The sequence below is a fragment of the Octopus bimaculoides genome, chromosome 5, assembly GCF_046866305.1.
Source record: "Octopus bimaculoides isolate indiv1 chromosome 5, ASM4686630v1, whole genome shotgun sequence".
Taxonomy (NCBI): domain Eukaryota; kingdom Metazoa; phylum Mollusca; class Cephalopoda; order Octopoda; family Octopodidae; genus Octopus; species Octopus bimaculoides.
In genome coordinates, this window is record NC_142932.1 from 118,327,151 (window position 1) to 118,336,209 (window position 9,059).

Consider the following 9,059-nt stretch of genomic DNA (forward strand, 5'->3'; position numbering starts at 1 on the left):
CATATTCAACATTATTTTGGTCATTATTGTAGATTTATCAATGAGCGTGTAGTTGCAGTTAATATTTTGGAAAATATTTCAGAGATATGTGACACAAAGCGAGGCCAAAAGTGCACTCGTTCTTGAGGCTGCAAAAATGGTTTAAATAATTTTGGGGCAAAGCCAGCACTTTTAAGAATCGTTAGCTCGCTGGACGAAATCGCTTAGCGGTATTTCGCCCGTCGCTTCGTTCTGAGTTCAAATTCCGCCGAGGTCGACTTTGCCTTTCATCCTTTCGGAATCAATAAATCAAGTTCAAGTTGCATACGGGGGTCGATCTAATCGACTGGACACTTCCCCAAACATTTCAGGCCTTGTGCCTACAGTAGAAAACAATGCTTAGTACTATTTCGCCTGTCACTACGTTCTGAGTTCAAATTCCGCAGAGGTCGACATTGCCTTTCATCATTTCAGGGTCGGTAAAATAAATACCAGTGAAATACCGTGGTCGATGTAATCGACTAGTCCCCTACCCCAACATTTCAGGCCTTGTGCCTATAGTATAAAGGTACTTATCTTAACGAACCTAAAAGTATGAAAGGCCAATTCGACCTCGGGCAGAATTTGAAACCCGTACCTAAAGAACAAGAAGCAATGCCCGTAGGCATTACACGATCCTTTAATTTAATGTTATATGTTTTATATACATAACTTCACATACAATAAAACATTGATATGTGTGTGCGTATGCGTGTGTGTAAGAGCGTGTGTATGTGTGTGTTTGTTTGTGTATATACCCAAGGCGGTACACTGCATACGTAAAAATATGGAATTGTTTAGCGATATCACAGTTATGATTTGAGACAAAAGACAAGAATAATGAGTAATGATTAAATGGTTTGCTTGACTACAAGTGTTGTCACACTGTGATGGATTACATTGGCGACCGCCAGAGTGCTGGTATAAATTATCGGCAAACTGTGACCTCAGCATGATTAGAAATTCACTGCTGGAATCTCTCCTTTTATGTTTCTAGTGCTTCTGAGATTGTAAAACAATTCGTTTTCCCGCCTATTTTATCAACTTGAGACTTTATGCTTTATTAAGAAAATATTATTTCCTCAGTCTACTGTTGACCCCGTGGTGAGGTGCTAAATTACTCATGAAACTAGCCCAAGATTCGTTTTATTTCTTTTATTTTTCCACTTTCTACCAATAATATTTATGCTGCAAATATCTTTGACGAAAACGTGTATTTTCAAATGAAAAAAATCTGATGGAAAAATGTTGTAGACTATTCCGTAAGTTTTCTTGATTTCTTTCATTTTTTTCCCCTTTACATTAAAAAGAAACATTGTAGACAACTATATATATATATATATATATATATATATATATATATATATATATACATCATCCGATATTCCATGCAAATGCATTTTAGTAGACTGGAATATTGTCTACAAGCTGAAAATCATGATGATGGTCTCTCATAATCCGAAAAAGAAGTTTTGTAATGTTTTTTCACAATGATTTGGTGGGAAAGTGATCAAAAGTTTGCGTAGTACATTAGCTCACTCGTTATTTCAAACAAACGTTGCCTGAACAGCTGCAAGTTGACCCACACGTCAGATATTGAGGTAATCGCAGAGAAACATGACATGAAACATCTTGCTCAAGAACACAACGCCTAACGCTCTCCAACAGTGAAACCACGAGCCATGAAATCGCGATCTCGCGATCGTGGTTGCTACACCTCAACTACTAGAATTTGCTACCCCAAAACAACTAAAAATAAAAAGGAACATATCTATAGAATTAAGTCTCATTTCGAAAATCAATAAGTTAAATCTACTTTATATAAGACTATACAAATAAGGCCTTTGCTGAATTCACTCACTTTGCAGAATAATCGCAGAGTAACTTATGAAATGCCAACATCGAAATGCGAAGCAATGTTTGGGGAATGCTAAGAATCATATAAAAAATTAATTTGAATTTCAGTATGTACATTTGGAAAGAAATCTGCTTTCATAAATCACATATGAATCATTTATAGAATAAAGTGCAGGGTTCCAAAGAACTACACACAATACTGTATGAGTTTGATACAAAAGGAATAACGAAGCATTATGACATGTTTTTTTCTTTTAAGTAGATGTTTTAATTTGAACGCTCTGCAAGAATAGATCAAGCAAAACTGAAGGTCTTCGGGTTGATAGGGATGGTAGGGCCTTATAAATAAATCTCTATTAATATAGGTTACATCATAAAGGACAAGGTTTATCTCATTGGCCAAATTGAAACAATTTGAACTTAGTCAAACTACAGCTGAAGTGTTATGGACACCATACTAATTATACTTGAACTTCCAAATTACAAATTAGCGTTATGCACTCAGCTATCAAGGCATTGAAGAAATTTCGGAAATAATATTTGGAACCGTCTCAACGGAGCACAAGTTTACAAAATCCCAACATACAGTTACCCCTTGTTATATTCTCTTTCGCTTTATCAAATGATTAAGCAGTTGAATGAACTTTGGAACTGTGATATACACTCACACACGGTCAAAATGTAACCATTATGTCTCATTTTGAATCCTCCTTTAGCCATAATACATCTCCTGTCCGCTATATCTTCATGTCCATCAATGTCAGTAATGGCTCTCTCTTTCCTTGTTCCGTGCTACGCAAACTGCACGATTCTCCTACTTTTTTCCGTCCGACTCCACTTAATTGTTCACTCTTGCATTCTTCATGTCTATTTATCGCCGCGGTTCCTTCTTTCTTCACTCATTCCGTCGCTTCCATTTTTATAACCACTGTATATAGATTTATTCCACCGTAATTCATGATTTCTTCATTTATGAAATTTGTTGTGTCTTGGGAGGGTCATTACACCAATAATTACAAATACACGTAGTAATTCAATATATAACCTCTTATTGTTAATCAATCGGTTAAATATTTAACATGTGAAGCTAGACTAATCTACTCTGACCAGGTCATTAAATAAAGTAAACGTCTATGTACTATTATACTATTAACATTGTATTATTTCTTATTTTCAGAATACGAACATCACCAGATCAGAAAATTATATAAGTATTTCCTATGTGCATATACTGCATAATTGTACGTCAAAAGAGTATGCTGCATAGACAAATATTAGTTCTCAGACGGAATGTAATACATAAGATCCAACATCAAACTATAGACGACGGAATCTAGCAAGCACCATATGTTATTTGAGCTATTGAAAGTGTAGTAAATTAAAAGATGGACAGGCGATTGTTAATGGCGTGAAAGCGTTCATAAAATAGTTACAGAGAATTGAGGATAAATATAATTTAACCAGAAAGCACGAGAACTGATAACAGCAGGAAAACGAAAGTGTATCGTAATTCTTCAAAAATTGGTATATATATCCGAAAATCTTATTCTCGAATATTCCTAAGAAAGAGGAAAATTCGTGGTAATCCTTCATAGTATTTCTTCAAAGATAGGTAGCTCTCTGGAGAACACATACTCTGACATTACAGATAAAAGAAAAAAGAATCCAAACAATAATTTACGGTTGTTTCTCATTGTGCATTACATATATATAAAATAAATTCGTGTAAGCGAATATGTATGAAATAAAACTAATCTAAATTATAGTGTCGCCTACACAAATACTGGAAGGAAATATTGGAAGAAAATAATATTCATCTGTCGGTTGAATGTACTGAAAATATATAATTACAAAGAACGTCACAATACAAGGAGAGGGAGTCAGAGTAAGAAAATAGGTAACAGAGAGAAAGTTTAAAAGTAAGAACGGGAATGACATAATAGGTTGGGTAGGGAATAGTTGAAATATTATATGGAACAAGAAAATGTAGAGTGAAAAATTAGAGAGAACCAAAAATTCGGAGACGATGGTCGGTGAGATAGATATCTCTTTTACTCTTTTACATGTTTCAGTCATTTGACAGTGGCCATGCTGGAGCACCGCCTTTAGTCGAGCAAATCGACCTCAGGACTTATTCTTTGTAAGCCTAGTACTTATTCTATCGGTCTGTTTTGCCGAACCGCTAAGTTACGGTGACATTAGCACACTAGCATCGGTCGTCAAACGATGTTGGGGGAGCAAACACAAACACAAAAACATATACACACATATACATACATATATGCCTATACATATATACGACGGGCTTCTTTCAGTTTCCGTCTACCAAATCCACTCACAAGACTTTGATCGGCCTGAGGCTATAGTAGAAGACATTTTCCCAAGGTGCCACGCAGTGGGACTGAACCCGGAACCATGTGGTTCGTTAGTAAGTTACTTACCACACAGCCACTCCTACTCCTAGCAGCAATATAATGATCAACCGTTCGATAGACAAAAAAGAGAAGTATAAGAGTATATGAAGCCAGGAGGACGTGTGGTAGGGTGAAACATCAACGACAAATATAAAGAATTAAGAGAAAACATAGTTAAGGCCGGTTGGTCTCCTGAAAAACTCAAGTCTGTTGTAGCCAAAATGTTAAAAATCGTCTAAGTATGCAAAGACGTGATAACCTTAGTAGAACTTAGAAAGCATAATGTAAATACAAATGACAGCGGTTGCTATTGATGTTGGGGCATAAATTAGTGGCTAGAGACTTACTATTATGTAACAAATTAACAATTATATAATCGCATAAATAATAATTTAAATAAAATTTTAAAACACGACACATCAGGTTATGCAATGGAGAAACTCAAATGATTAGAAGTGCCTCGCTAGAGGAAGTGGGTATAAAAAGAAAAGAAGAATTAAATAAGCATAACCAGGTTAAGTGTGTTATTCAAGACATATAACATACTAAATGCAGAACGTCGTTAACGTTGAGAGGTTAATGTGATTTGTTGTTGTGTTGCCATCTAAAAACCTATCCTTAGTGGGTGGGAGTGATTTAATGAGAGAATGGCTAAAGTGCGTTAAGCTGTATGGCATGTCTGCTGAGGCGTCTTCCAGTACAATAATAGAAACTTATCAAGGTACATACCTTGCGTAAACGATTCAAATATTTAGAGTAGTTCCTTTATCTAATAAATATGTTTACTTCTTCGGCTACAAAGAACCTGCACAGTTTAACACATTAATGCATGTCTGCGTCTCTCCGATTTTGCGCTGAAAGCTGTCAGATATAAGGTTGTTCCTTAGGTTCCGGAGGGGGTCTTGGTAGCCCTGTGCTTTACGTTATACTCACGTTCTTGAAACAAGATTTTAGGTCGGCATATCGCGCTTGAAGCCAATTTCGCAATGTTCAATCATTTTTTAAATTTTTCTGTTCCCTTATTTAGCAGAGCGGAAGATTGTAAAAGGATGTCTAGCATCTATAGTCTAAACAGATTCTAAATAGCACACTTGACGAGAGGGGCTTGAAGAGAACATAGCATACACGAACACTGAAACAAGGACGAATAAATTTCCGTGGAATGCTTCCTTTCTTCTGGTGCGTTCGGTTTTTCACCGAGCTACTCATTGAATAGCCATACAATATGACTAAGTATACCACAGACACGTGTAACCTTATTGTAAATGATAAATTATTCCCGAGCTTTACCTTTAAATTGGAGGTTACAGTCCACACCACTAACAAATTCAAAACGGTTCCCTACAGCCCATTTTCATACACAGTGTATGGTTCCACTGTTGGCTACGATAGAATACATTTTCCCAACAAAAGTTAGAAAGCAATTGAAATCGAACACGAAACTATTTCTTGCATCATGCTATATATATACATATGTATATATATACATATATATATATTCTTTTACTCTTTTACTCTTTTACTTGTTTCAGTCTTTTGACTGTGGCCATGCTGGAGCACCGCCTTAGTCGAGCAAATCGACCCCAGGACGTATTCTTTAGAAGCCTAGTACTTATTCTATCGGTCTGTTTTGCCGAACCGCTAAGTTACGGGGACATAAACACACCAGCATCGGTTGTCAAGCGATGTTGGGGGCACAAACACAGACACACAAACATATACACACATACATATATATAAACATATATACAACGGGCTCTTTCAGTTTCCGTCTACCAAATCCACTCACAAGGCTTTGGTCGGCCCGAGGCTATAGTAGAAGACACTTGCCCAAGATGCCACGCAGTGGGACTGAACCCGGGACCATGTGGTTGGTAAGCAAGCTACTTACCACACAGCCACTCCTACGTCTATATATGTATATATATATATATATATATATATATATATATATATATATATATATATATATATATATATATATATATATATATATATATATATATATATATATATATATATATATATATATATATATATATATATATATATATATATATATATATATATATATATATATATATATATATATATATATATATATATATATATATATATATATATATGTATATATATATGGAAGTCTAGGAGAAGTAATACAGTTTTGAAGTGTATAGGTGAATTTTTTTAGACTATCTTTTAAAACATCTTTTATCAGGAAGTCACTAAATTTTTAGGGAAGACGTTTTTACTAGTTTGTGAACGCTCTCAATTACTCTTTTCAAACACCCGTTCTCATAAAGAGGAATTTGATATCATATATATATATGTATATGTATGTGTGTATACGTTTATCTATTTATGTATGTATATATATATATATATATATATATATATATATATATATATATATATATATATATATATATATATATATATACATACATACATATATATATATAGGTTGGTTTATACCTTGGAAAGATAGCATGGACAAACTCCTGGATTTCACAATAATGGTTAACAATATTAATAGCAACGCACAATTCACCATGGAGCACAGCAATAAACAACTCCCTTTTCTTGACATCCTGATTAAAATAGTCAATAACCATCTCGAAACAGACTTCTATAAACCCACAGATTATTTTACTCTTTATACATTTCAGACACAAAGACACAGACACACACAGAAATATATACACGACGGGATCCTTTCAGCTTCCGCCTACCAAATCCACTTAAAAGGCTTTGGTCAGCCCGAGGATATAGAAGACACTTGCCCAAGGTTCCACGCAGTTGGACTGAAACCGAAGCCATGTGATTGGAAAGCAAGCTACTTACCACACAGCCACACCTGCGCATCGAAACGCGGAGTAGATGAAACAGGGACAACTGATGAAGAGGAACATTCTTTATGTTGCATGTCTCGTTTCTCTGTGTGTTGTTTTTTCGTTGTTCGAAAAAAGTTCGTTTTCCATGTTTTCGTTTCTCATTGTGTTTAACGTTATTTTGATGTCCTGTACCCATATCTGTGTGTATATATTATACATGCATATGTAGGTATGTACGTATATGTATGTATATACGCATTTTTTCTCTCCTTGTTTCTTTCTGTGTTCCTTTCTGTGATAGAGCGTAGGCTCGAAACGTTAAAAAAATGTTCAATTCCCGAGCGTTATACTAATGCATATATTTGTTTTCTTCACCACCTGTCTTCGCCTGTTGCTTTATTTTCTCCCAATATATATATATATATATATATGAGACCTCATTCGGTCATGACTGACCATGGGATTGCACCTAGAAAGTTACCTTCCGAGGCACAAGTCCGGACAAGGTTGTTTATGGAAGACCAGCAGTCGCCTATGCATACAAGCCTCCCCTCTCCACGCCACCAGTGTTATTCAAGGAAAAGGCAAAGGCCGATACAGCTTGGTACCTGTGACGTCGCATCTCATTTCTGCAGTTGTGTGAACTGGAGCAACGTGAAATAAAGTGTCTTGCTCAAGAACGTAACACGTAGCGCGGCATTCGAACTCACAACCTCATGATCGTAAGCTCGACGCTCTAACCACTGAACCATGCGCCTTCACATATATACATACACAGACACATACACATATATGCACATATATATGTATGTATAATATATAATATATATATATGCATATATATATATATATATATATATATATATATATATATATATATATATATATATATATATATATATATATGTATATAGATATATATATATAGTATAAGCTCTTAAATGTGTTATAATTTGTCCGAATGTTGCGTAAATTAACGCGTTAGGTGGGCGTTACAATTTTTTGTTTCTTCGTTGTAAACTTAGTCATACACATCGTAACAACAAACAATCCGAGCATACAGCAGCAAACAGAAATACCAGCAACAGCAGCAACAGCAGCAGCAGCAATAACAGCAACACATCTAACCGTCCCATCCGTCTGGTTATTAAACAGTGTTCCAGTATCCACCCGAAATATTTATCCGCATATCGATTGCATTGCGTTTTCAGTAGTAGTATCGTTTTGAATAAGTGACGTAACAAGCCTCAACTCCCCTGAATATTTTTTCGCAACTGCCTTCTTGTTTTATCTGCTTCATCACTGTCCACACACGAACATTTCCTTTACGAGCATAACTTTCCGTGTGTTTGTGCATATATATGCGTGTGTGTGCGTGTGAGTGTGTGTGTGCGTGTGTGTGTGTGTGTGTGTGTGCGTGTGTGTGTGTGTCTGTGTGTGTGTGTGTGTGTGTGTGTCTGTATGTGTGTGTGTGAAGGCGCGTGGCTCAGTGGTTAGCGTGTCGAGCTTACGATCGTGAGGTTGTGATTTCGATTCCAGGACCGGGCTGCGCGTTACGTTCTTGAGCAAGACACTTTATTTCACGTTGCTCCATTTTATTCAGCTGTAGAAATGAGTTGCGACATCACAGGTGGCAAGCTGTTCAAACTCTGTTCTGTTTTATAATGCATTTAATATCTATACACACCTTAATACGGTTTGCGCTACTGAAAATTGCTTTGGCTGAGATTTCATTCATTTGACTGAGAATTACATCCTCAAATGCATACATGGTTCGTGGCACACAGTCTGTTACAATGACAAGGGTTCCAGTTGACCCGATCAACAAAACAACCTGATCGTGAAATTAACGTGCACGTGGCTGAGAACGCTACAGACACGTGTACCCTTAACGTAGTTCTCGGGGACATTCAGCGTGACGCAGTGTGACAAGGCT